This window comes from Mustela putorius, unplaced genomic scaffold (assembly GCF_011764305.1).
Source record: "Mustela putorius furo isolate JIRA1106 unplaced genomic scaffold, ASM1176430v1.1 tig00003997_pilon_pilon_pilon, whole genome shotgun sequence".
Classification (NCBI taxonomy): Eukaryota; Metazoa; Chordata; class Mammalia; order Carnivora; family Mustelidae; genus Mustela; species Mustela putorius.
This window is the reverse complement of record NW_025422135.1, coordinates 9,439-21,829: the sequence shown is the minus strand read 5'-3', so window position 1 is coordinate 21,829 and position 12,391 is coordinate 9,439. Positions and strand designations below refer to the sequence as shown.

General features: G+C 36.0%; 1 pseudogene; it reads left to right on the top strand.

Annotated features, from left to right (window-relative positions):
• The first annotated feature begins 11,259 nt into the window (after positions 1-11,259).
• LOC101685708 lies at positions 11,260-12,224 on the top strand (annotated as a pseudogene).
• Positions 12,225-12,391: the final 167 nt, after the last annotated feature.

The following is a 12,391-nucleotide window of genomic DNA, read 5'->3' as shown; positions in this document are numbered from 1 at the left end:
AAAGGGATGTGCACTCTATTTTATCTTTATAAACTATTCCTCTTTGTCACATGCTTTACATTTACCCATTTGTTCTGCCCTTTGTGATTTTAATACTGTCACACTACTTTATTTTTTTAATTGCCTGTCTTTTCATACCAGCTGACAACTTCATTTGAACCTGTCATTTTGAAAGTACATTAGCTATGTCTTCATTACCGTGTAAAACAAAACCACAATGAGATACCACTCCCACCTACCAGGATGTTTATAACTCGAAATACGGAAAGCCAGTGTTGGTGAAGTTATGGAGAAAATAAAACACTCACACGGTGCTGGTGGGGACGTAAACCAATGCAGCAGTTTCGGAAAAGAGGCAGGCAACTCTTGGGGGTGATTAACAAGTCACCCCATGACCCAGCAATTCCACTCTTTGGCACCACCCAAGAGAACTGAAAACATGTATGTCCACACAAAAATTTGGACATGAATATTTATTCCTAAATATTCCTAATAGCCAAAAAATGAAGACAACTCAAATGTGCATCAACTAAGGAATGCATTAAAAAAATGCGGTATACCCATGCAATGGAAAATCAGCCAGCCAGAAAAAAGTAAAAGAGTACTGATACTTGCTACAACATGGATAAAACTCAAAAACATTAGGCTAAATGAAAGAAAGCCCGTCAGAAAAAGATACATATCGTATGATACCATTTTTATGAAATATCTAACATAGGCAAATTCATAAGGACAGAAAGGAGCTAAGTAATTACCATGGGCTAAAGGAAAGGGAAAGTGAGAAACAACTATGTACAAAAGGGTTTCTTTGAAGATGGTGAAAATTTCCGTAATTAGAAGTGATAGTAGTACAACATTGTGAATGTACTAGAAGCCACTGAATTAAATACTTTAAAATGGTTAAAATGCTGAATTGTATGTTGTTTGGATTTTACCTCACTTAAACACTAACAAAAAACAAAACAAAACAAAACACAAACCTCTCTTCTTATGATGTCTCTCCAGTGCCCTCTACTGCCAAAGTTTAGCATCGTTCCAGCGGATAAAGGCCTATTACTGAGGGTTGCCGGGGGGAGGGGGTTTGGGAGAAGGGGGTGGGATTATGGACATTGGGGAGGGTATGTGATTTGGTGAGTGCTGTGAAGTGTGTAAACCTGGTGATTCACAGACCTGTACCCCTGGGGATAAAAATATATGTTTATAAAAAATAAAAAATTAAAAAAAAAAAAAAAAAAGGCCTATTACTGACGGACCTAAATCCACTTGCAGAGAGCAGGCCAAACAACAGGATTTGTAGCTGAGGCACAAGAAGTTGATAAATAGCCTGGTTCACACCTTTGACTACTCAGCTTCCAAATGCACTATTTCACGCACATCTGAACTCCCAAACAACAATAAAACAACTCAATACTTCTATTTTTAAAAAGACAGCTAAATAATAATAATTAATAAATCATAATAAACATAAGAGATAGAGCTATTTTTCATACAAAGAGGTTGTCACTTTTTCCCCAAAAATAACAAGATGCACAATCCCGAGAGTCAGTTTATACACTGCTGGAAAAATTACCATATTCCTCAAATTCAGTCAGAGTCCAATCAAATATTCTGTTACCTACCAAAGACTGAACTATTCAGTTAGCTTTCAATAACATACATAAAATAAAAATGGAAAGGAAAGAGAAGGATCATTTATAAAAATAGAAGTTCACAAATAAAAAGCCAATATATAATATTCAAAGATACTATAGCTCTAATTTCTGTAATTGTTCACAAGGTCATTATTGATCTCTACCATATTTATACCAACTCTGTCAAAACTTGGCAGAGTATCGAAAACCTTCATTCTTAAAAGGTCTGAACTCTCAGACATCCTGCCCTTTATCGTTAGTATACTTTTCCATTAACCCTTACTAGTGAGCATGGAAGTACTAAGAGGCACCTCGGGGATATCCTGGGTTCCCAACATAGTCTTCCTATCCCCATTGCATAGAAGCAATCTAATTTCCCCTTAGTTTGGGGGTTTAATCACTCCAGGTTAATAGATTAATCTCTTTTTCTCCTCTGGTTCTATGGTGTAAGGCAGTAAGATGAGTACTCTTTTTTTTTTTTTTTTTAAGTTTTATTTAAGTTCCAGTTAGTTAACATACTGTGTAATATCGGTTTTTAGCTGCAGGTGTATAATATAGTGAATCAACACTTTCATACAATGCCTGTGCTGATCATAACAACTGCACTCCTTAATCCCTATCACCTATTTCACCCATCTCCCCTCTGGTAACCTTCAGTTTGTTCTCTATAGTTTAGAGTCTGTTTCTTGGTTTGCCTCTCTCTCTCTCTCTTTTTTTTTTTCCTCCTATGATCATTTGTTTTGTTTCTTAAATTCCACAGATGAGCGAAATCAAATGATATTTCTCTTTCTCTGACTGACTTATTTCGCTCAGCACACTACTCTCTAGCTCCATCCACATTCTTGCAAATGGCAAGATTAAATTCTCTTTTATTAGCTGAGTAATATTCCATTGCATTGTTTTACCACATCTTCTTTATCCATTCACCAGTCAATGAACATTTCAGCTTTTTCTATAATATGGCTGTTATTGATAATGCTCTTATAAACATCAGGGTGCAAGTATCCCTTCAAAATCAGTATTTTTGTACCATTTGGGTAAATACCTAATAATGCAATTGCTGGATCATAGGTTAGTTGTTTTTTTAACTTTCTGAGGAACTTCCATACTGTTTTCCACAGTGGCTGCACCAGTTTTTATTTCCACCAACAGTATAAGAGGGTTTCCCCTTTTTTGATATCCTCACCAACACCTGTCATTTCCTATGTTGTTGATTTTAGCCATTCTGACTGATGCATAGTGATGTCTCATTATAGTTTTGATTTGTATTTCCCTGATGATGATGTTGAGCATCTTTTCACTAGTCTGTTGGAAGATGGTTCCTTGATGTAAAGATCTATAAACAGAGGATCCAAAATAAAAATACTTTCTGTTCTAATCCTCTAATGATATTTGAAGCATTTGCTTCCATGACCAAATATGCAAACTGAAATCCAGAATCTGTCCCTATCACAGTCAGGAACCATCAATACCCTCCACTTGCTAGCTGCACGTTGGTCTCATAGTGACCAATAGTTGTTTTGAGTCTCTGGTTGTCCCTGTTGACAAACAGAACAATTTTGAGCTTCAGGAGGAGTCAGTGGATTAGACTTATTTATTTATTTATTTATTGCCCATGATAGCATGATAGAATAATCTCATGACCATTCATCTCAGGTAGCCCAAGAAGACTCCACCAAGAAGTGAATTAAAACATCTAATTGTTGATGCTACAGCACTTCTGAGTTCACAAAAGGGTTTTGCTAATGAGAATGAATATGCCCATTTTTACATTCTTTTTTTTCCAAGTTCATAGTGTTCCATAATCTTGCATGCCATACTGAGATTCATCTTATCGAAGGTCCAGTTCAGACCACATTGCCAGTTCATTGTCTGTGATTGAAAATATGCATAATTCCATCCTCTTCTATTGTCATTATCACTTAGTCCTTTCGATACTGTGAAGAAACCCACTGAGCATATTTACCTTTCCTTTGGGCAAGTTCATTAGTTAAAACATCAAGACAGCAGTCATTCTGAAAGCAACTGACATTCTATTAGCGAAGATAATTTTAGATATTTGCAGGTTTTCTGAAATACCTCATGATTTCAGAGTAGAGAATAAGCTATGAAATGTTTATCAATGTTCTTCCTTCAGAAATCTATACCATATCTCTCCACAGCATTTCTACAATGTCCTGAACAAAATATTTTTTTAAAGATTTTATTTATTTATTTATTTGACAGAGAGAGCGATCACAAGTAGGCAGGAAGGCCAGAGAGAGAGGAGGAAGCAGGTTCTCCGCAGAGCAGAGAGCCCGATGTGGAGCTCGATCCCAGGACCCTGGGATCATGACCTGAGCCAAAGGCAGAGGCTTTAACCCACTGAGCCACCCAGGCGCCCCTGAAAAAAAATTTTTATTCCCAAACATTCTTGGTTGTGACTTCACATTTTTTATCAATATACAAATTTATTTTTACCAAAAATTTTTTACCAATTTTTTGGTAATTTTACCAAATTTTATGAATATTTTACCAAAATATAAATAATTGTTGTTCTACCAGAATTGCTTACTCCCCTGACCATGCTTTTTTACAGTCCAGAAGCAAAATTTCCCTAATGTGCTGGCAATTCTTGACTCTCTTTGGCTATAGCTTGACAATAATAATTTATGACTTTGTATATCTTAATTTTAGCAAGCTACACCTCATTTTGCAATGTATTACAAAACCTTAACAGTACAATATTCTATTAAACAAAATTGCTAAATCATTACATAACTTTGATTATAGCAAAAACAAATGATCACACATGGATCAAAATATTGATTCCATTCCAAAACTGGGCAGCAACATGCAAAAGAATGAACCTGGACCACTTTCTCTCACAATACACAAAAGTAAATTCAAAGTGGATTAAAGGGGGCGCCTGGGTGGCTCAGTGGGTTAAGCCGCTGCCTTCGGCTCGGGTCATGATCTCAGGGTCCTGGGATCGAGTCCCGCATCGGGCTCTCTGCTCAGCAGGGAGCCTGCTTCCTCCTCTCTCTCTCTCTGCCTGCCTCTCTGCCTACTTGTGATCTCTCTCTGTCAAATAAATAAAAAAAATCTTTAAAAAAAAAAAAAAACAAAGTGGATTAAAGACCTGAATGTCAGATCTGAAACCATAAAAATCCTAGAAGAGAGCAGAAGCAGTAACTTGTTTGACATATGTCATAGCAACTTCTTCCTAGATAAACCTCCTGAGACAAGGGAAACAAAAGTAAAAGCAAACTGTCAGGACTACATAAAAAGAAAAAGCTTTTGCACAGGAAAGGGAACAATCTGCAAAATTAAAAGGCAACCTACAGAATGGAAGAAGGTATTTGCCAGTGACATATCCAGTAAAGAGTTAGTACCCAAAATACATAAAGAACTTATAAAACAACATCCAAAAAACAATACAGTTAAAAAATAGGCAGAGGACATGAACAGACATTTTTCCAAAGAAGACATAAGAAGGCCAACAGACACATGAAAAGATGCTCAACATCACTCTTCAGGGAAATACAAATCAAAACTACAAAGAGGTACCACCCCTCAACTGTCAGAAGGCCAAAAGCATTATTTATAGCAGCCAAGATATGGAAGCAACCCACTTTTTCATTAATTAATGAATGGATAAAGAAGATGTAATACACACACACACACACACACACACACACACACGGAGTATTATTCAGCCATGAAAGAGAATGAAATATTGCCATTTTCAACAATATGGACAGAGCTAGAGTGTATCATGCTAAGCAAAGTAAGTCAGTCAGAGAAAGAAATAAACACCATTTGATTTCACTAATATGTGGAATTTAAGAAACGAAACAAGCAAAGGGAGAAAAATCAAGAAACAGACTCTTATAATTAGGAGTCTGTTTCTTGCCATGTCTCTTCCCCTTTCTCTTTGATTATTTTCCATTTTCTTGTTTGTTTGTTTATTTCTTAAATTCCACATCTGAGTGAAATCATATAGTATTTGTCTTTCTCTGACTGACTTACTCACTTAGGATTATATACTGTAGATCCACGTAGTTGCAAATGACAAGAGTTCATTCTTTTTTATGGCTGAATAATATTCCATTGTGTATATGTACCACATATTCTTTAGCCATTCATTAATTGATGGGCACTTGGGCTGCTTCCATATCTTGGCTATTATAAATAATGCTGCTATAAACATAGGGGTGCATGAGGGGAGGATGGGTTAAATAGAGGATGGGGATTAGGGAGTGCACTTGTTAGTGATGAGCACAGGGTGATGTATGAAGTTTTGAATTATACATTGTATACCTGAAGTTAATATAACACTGTATGTTAGTTAACTGGAATTTAAAAAAAAAATAACTTGAGAAATTTATAAATAAATAAATAAAATGTGAAAAAAAAAAAAAAAAAAAAAAAAAAAAAAAAAAAAAAAAAAAAAAGAAACAGACTCTTAGTTATAGAGAACAAACTGATGGTTACCAGAGGGGAGATGGGTAGGGTGATGGGTCAAATAGGTGGTAAGGATTAAGGAGTACACTTAACTTTATGAGTACAGAGCAATATATGGAAGAGTTGGATCATAATATTGTACATGTACACCTGAAATTTAATGTAACACTATATGTTAACTAACTGGAATTAAAATAAAAACATTAATATATATTGATTCCATTCTACCACAATTTGACTGTATTTTGAGTAAGTTTTGGCTGTTAGAATCTCTGACAGCAACCTTTAAGCAACAAAGAAGTAAATGGGAGTTTAAGCTAATTTGAGAAAATTAAAATAAAAATTAAAGTTTTATTTAATATAGTATATGTAGCTAGAATACATGTATTATTAAACAGAAAAGGGTAAAATGCCACTGCCTATGAATGTAAGCATCACACTTTGAAACTCCTTTAGACTGCTTCTCTATTCACTCTTCTCAATATTCATTCGTCTATTTGACGAATATTCATAAAATATCTACTATGTTCCAAGAACTGGTCTAGGTGTTGGGGACAGAGCAATGAACAAAAATTACAAGAAGCATGTTTTGGGGGAGCTTATATTTTAATGTGAAAAAGAAAAAAAGATACAAATAAATGACTTGATAACACATGTTGTGATATGTGCCATAGAGACAAATAGAGCAGAGAGTTATAGAGTCAGGACTGCTATTTTAGATAAACTGGTCATAGAATGCATCTCTGATTAAGGAACATTTGATCTGAATACAAATTCTACATCACTCTTTTATTCCAGTTTAATTAACACTAAAATTACAATGTCATAAAAGACAAGAGAGGCAAATGGTCCTGAAAAGGAACTGATCAACACAAATAATAGAGAGGGCTCTAGTAAGATTACCTGAGTAATCTGGGTATTTATAAAAAATGCCCAATTCTTTTGGCACTTGAGATCATTAGCAAGAGCAATTTCTATGCATGCTAAAACAAAAGTTAAATTGCAGTGAGACAAGAAAGCTATAGGAATTGAGGATGAAGAAGCAACATAAACAGGTTACTCATAGTGTTTGTGATCAGGAAATAGGGGAAATCTCTGAAAAGAAGACAAAGTAAAGATATATTTTGAGATAGGCAGACTTCAAAACCTTCCTAGAATGAAGAGCACTATTCCTCAGACAAAAGTGAATTAATCCTTGAGTGAAAGGCTGTCCGTTTTGTGGGCTGCTCTGGGATTTGAGGTGAACGGACTCCAACATTTTGTGACTAACCCCTAACAACACTTGGGTTGTATTCCCATTGCAATGCCAAAAAAAAAACCCTGGAGGATGTTCGTTATAAAGCAGGGAGGGCCTGGAGAGCACCGCACCAGGATCAGACATCTCACGGACCTAATTTATACAAAAACCCCAGATTCCAAGGGTGGCAAGCAAGGACACGAATCTGTTCTGAACAACAAAAGGCTGACAAAGGCAGCTGAAGCCAGGAGAGCAGACACAGCTACAGAAGGCATTACAGGTATCTTCCAAGACCTCGAAGTACTAAGTAAACCAGTCAATGACCTGTACCCTAAAAGTGAGGGGATGGACGTTTCCCACCATCCTGTAAGAAACCCCCTTCCTCCTCTCTGAGTTTAGTTAGTATATGCCTTATCCTTGCCTTCTATGGCTTTCCTTATTTGATTCTTCACCTCTAGTACCTCCCTTCTCTCAGGCTCTTGACTCGTAGAAACTAAATTCTGTGACTAGGAAACAGGAGAGAAATGAGACTGAATTCTAGGATTTTCAGTAAATCAATGATAAACCAACAGGCCTAGAATAATAAATTCTACACCCAGGATTCCTAGAACAAAAAGCAACTTTAAACAAAACATTGCTTTATTCACTCAATGAAAAGACATGATTTTTTTAAAAGACCTCATATTTAATATAAATTGAAGCTGAGTTCCCGCTAAATCAACCAAAATTGAAGATATTTGCCATCATATTTATTTTATATTGATCATGAATTTCCAACTGTTTCAGTGAGATATAAAACAAAGATTAAAATATATTAATATTTGTAAAGAGGGAAAGTAGCACTGTTCATAAGCAACTTTTTTTTTAAAGGTATTTGTTGCACTTTTTTTTTTTAGGATTTTATTTTTAAGTACTCTCTGCATCCAGCATGGGACTCTAATTTACAATCCTGATATCAAGAGTTGTATGCTCTGTGAACTAAGTCAACCAGATGCCCTAAAAGCAAATTTTTGCTATACCCAGAAAATCAGGAAAAGAGTATTAATGGGAAAAATTTAAACATTGACAACAGTTTAGCAAAATGGTTGATACACAAGACAGAAATAGCAAAACAAACAAAATTGCAATTTATAAAATGATAAACCCCAAATATTTGGTTTATCAGCAACAATTAATTGGTTGAGCTAATACAGAAAAAATTCCATGAAGTATTTAAAAGTAGCACAAGTTTAGCACAATGAATGCAAAAGGAAATAACAAAACAAATATAATAACACTAAAAAAAGGTAAATTCACTGGATTTCCATAGGTCATAAATACACAATGGAATACATAATGAAAAAAACTCATATTCATTCAAAATATCTCAAAATACTAATAATAAGAACACTGCAGAAGTAAAAAATTTTAATAAAATTTTTTTGAAGATTTAAACAAAGGCAGAGAGAATCCACATTTAATGAAGCAGACTTGACAGTATAAGGATGTCAATTTTTTTTCCAAAATTAAGTTACAAATTTTGAACAGTCCCAAACAAAATTGCTATTTTAGTATTCGATATAAGAAATCAAATTTAATCTGACAAACTGAGGGTTGCTGGGGGGAGGGGGTTTGGGAGAAGGGGGTGGGATTATGGACATTGGGGAGGGTATGTGCTTTGGTGAGTGCTGTGAAGTGTGTAAACCTGGTGATTCACAGACCTGTACCCCTGGGGATAAAAATATATGTTTATAAAAAATTAAAAATTTAAAATTTAAAAAAAAATGAAAAACAAACACATGAAAAGGACTTTAAAATTAAAGAGAATAGGTAATAAGGGATTATAGTCCTCTTGTGTGTTAAATTTATTATAAAACTAAAATGTTTGACTCAGTTTGATATTGGCACAAAATTAACCAGAAAAAAATAGAAAAGACTGAGTGCTACATAGAACTTATACATATAAAAATTTACTATATTATGAAAGAGGCATAATAATGGCTTGGTAAGACATGTAGAAACGACTGTTTAATTATGCAAAACCACTTTATTTACATACCTCTCTTTAACAGAAAAACTAATCCCATATAAGTAAGTTGCATCACAAAACCAGAAGGTCTACCATTAAAAATTAAAAGTCATAGAGAAGTGAGTCCTGGTCAAAATTCTCAGTGAAGAATGGTCTTTTGTAGCTGTGTTTTGGTTGAATAATAGAATATTTTGAGAATTTTACTGAAAGCTGAACAGTTCCTCTCCTCAGAATAATATAAATGTATATGAATTTTTTCATATAAATTTAAGAAATTCAAGAATTTTATGGAGAGGGAGCCTGGGTGGCTCAGTGGGTTAAGTCTCTGCCTTCAGCTCAGGTCATGGTCTCAGGGTCCTGGGATCGAGCCCCACATCGGGCTCTCTGCTCAGCTTTCCCCTCTCTCTGCCTGCCTCTCTGCCTACTTGTGGTATCTCTCTCTCTCTCATTCTGTGAAATAAATAAATAAATAAATAAATAAATCTTTAATTAAAAAAAAGAAATTTACATGTTCTAAGAAAAAGTGCAGGATGAAGAATTCCACTTACATGAAACTTTATAAAACATTATCTTTCAGCAAAAAAGTGCTGTAAGTTAAATATCCTAAAACGTTAAAAACCATTACCTTTGCTTGTTGGGATTTTGATTTATAGTTACTTTTCTTAACTTCTGTTAAGAAAGTTTGTTTTCTAAAAGTGCTACTGTTTAATTTTTTGTTTTTATTTTTCAGTTTCATGAGTACTGTATGTTTATTATAATTATAAAAGGCATGGTCATTCATTCTTCACAGAGGCAGTGAGGGATGGAGGCTTCTCTTATACTTAATGCCATCAATGAAGCAAAGATAAAGATTTGGAAAGGCAATATTGATACCTAAATATTTGACAAGGGAAGGTATTACAAATAAAGGTTAAAAAAAAAGAATTCTCAGGTATTAAAGTTTTACAAAACCATAATGCCTGTATGCTTTTTGATACAAATTTTTGAAAATAGTCTACAATAGTTCAAGAGTGAACAAAACTGAGACTGTGAGAATAAGGAGGACAGAGCATATAAAGGACCAATAATAAGCTGCAAAATCACTTAAATGAAATGGTCTAAACGTGTGTGATAAATGCCTACTGCTTTAAACCTATACCACACACAACTCTGAAAGTGTTGGGAAGTCTGGTGGTAATTTTCTCTCCCTAAATCTTTTACTAATAAAACTAAAATATAGCTTTATGTATGTCTTTAAATTACTTTCATAATCAGAAGATGAAATACTGATATCCCTACAGATATTAACCTTTTAGCTAGGATTTGATGCCAGAGATTAATTTTTGCTCAAGTTTTCTCACTTATTAGTGTTTTCAGAAATGATTCTTATCTAGACAAATCATTCAACCTCTGTATCTTTATGTGTAAATACCAACCCCTGCTGGGTGAAGATTAAATGACTTGATTTTTGTGGAGATATCATTTGTCAACTACAGGCATTGTTTAAAAGAAAAACATGGTCAGGTTCTCCCTGTGGTTGCTTGGTTTCTTCGTGAAGATCCCCAACAATGGAGAAAACACCTCTGCCCTCTAAATTTGGGTTCTTTATAAGGTACAAGTCTTCTGCTATGTGTCTGCATTACACACACACACACACACACACACACACACACACACATCTACCCAGAATTTCCAGAAAACAAAGCCAATAAATCTTCACTTTTATTCTGCTAAAAATTTTTATGTTAGAATATATTTTGGCTCTTCTATTGTTCTTATCCAAACTTTTCTCAGAGGTCCAAGTGGGTTGAGAATACATTATCTTAAAAAGGACTTCTTGAGTTATAAAGGATAAATCTTCTACATCTACACAAATTTTGAGCCTCAGCTGAGCTTACCATAGCCTATGCTTATTTCCCCTTAATTCACAGATAGATGCTGAGAAGACATCCCACGATATGGATACCACCTTGAGCATAAACAATAGCTCCAGTTTCCAAGTGTCTGAGTTCATCCTCATGGGGCTCCCAGGCATTCACGAGTGGCAGCACTGGCTCTCCCTGCCCCTGGCTCTGCTCTACATCTTAGCTCTTGGTGCCAACATCCTCATCTTAATCACCATCCAACATGAGCCTTCTCTGCACCAGCCCATGTACTGGCTCCTTGGTATCTTGGCTATAGTGGACATTGGCCTGGCTACCACCATCATGCCCAAGACCTGGCCATTCTATGGTTTGAGGCCAAGGCCATCAGCCTTCCTGAGTGCTTTGCTCAGATCTATGCCATCCACTCTTTTATGGGCATGGAGTCAGGCATCTTCCTCTGCATGGCTGTCGATAGATATGTAGCCATCTGCTACCCACTTTGGTACCCCTCCATAGTCACTGAGGCTTTTGTGATCAAAGCCACACTGTCCATGGTGCTCAGGAATGGCCTCTTGACCATCCCAGTGCCTGTACTGGCTGCCCAGCGACACTACTGCTCCAGGAATGAAATTGACCACTGCCTGTGCTCTAATTTGGGGGTCACCAGTCTGGCCTGTGATGACATCACGATTAACAGATTTTACCAGTTGGTGTTGGTATGGGTTATAGCGGGGAGTGACATGGGTCTGGTGTTTGCTTCCTATGCTTTGATTATTTGCTCCGTGATGAGGCTGAACTCTGCTGAAGCAACATCAAAGGCCCTGAGTACCTGCAGCTCCCATCTCATCCTCATTCTCTTTTTCTACACAGCTGCTATTGTTGTATCTGTCACCCAGCTGGCAGGAAGAAAGCTCCCTGTCATCCCTGCTCTCTTCAATGTGCTACACAATGTCATGCCCCCAGCCTTTAACCCCATGGTGTATGCCCTCCAGACCCAGGAGCTGAGAGTAGGCTTCCAGAAGGTGCTTGGTTGGGGCGACAACATGTCCAGGAAGTGAGCCAACTTTAAATGGCAGTGTTCTATAACTGGTGTTACAGAAAGAGCACAGGCTTTAGAGTGTAACAGCCCTGGGTTAAGAAAGATTGCATGTCTTCCAATTGTTAGGAATATCAATTCATATTAATTCACCTATTTGGTACAGCGTATACTAAGTGCCAGGCACTG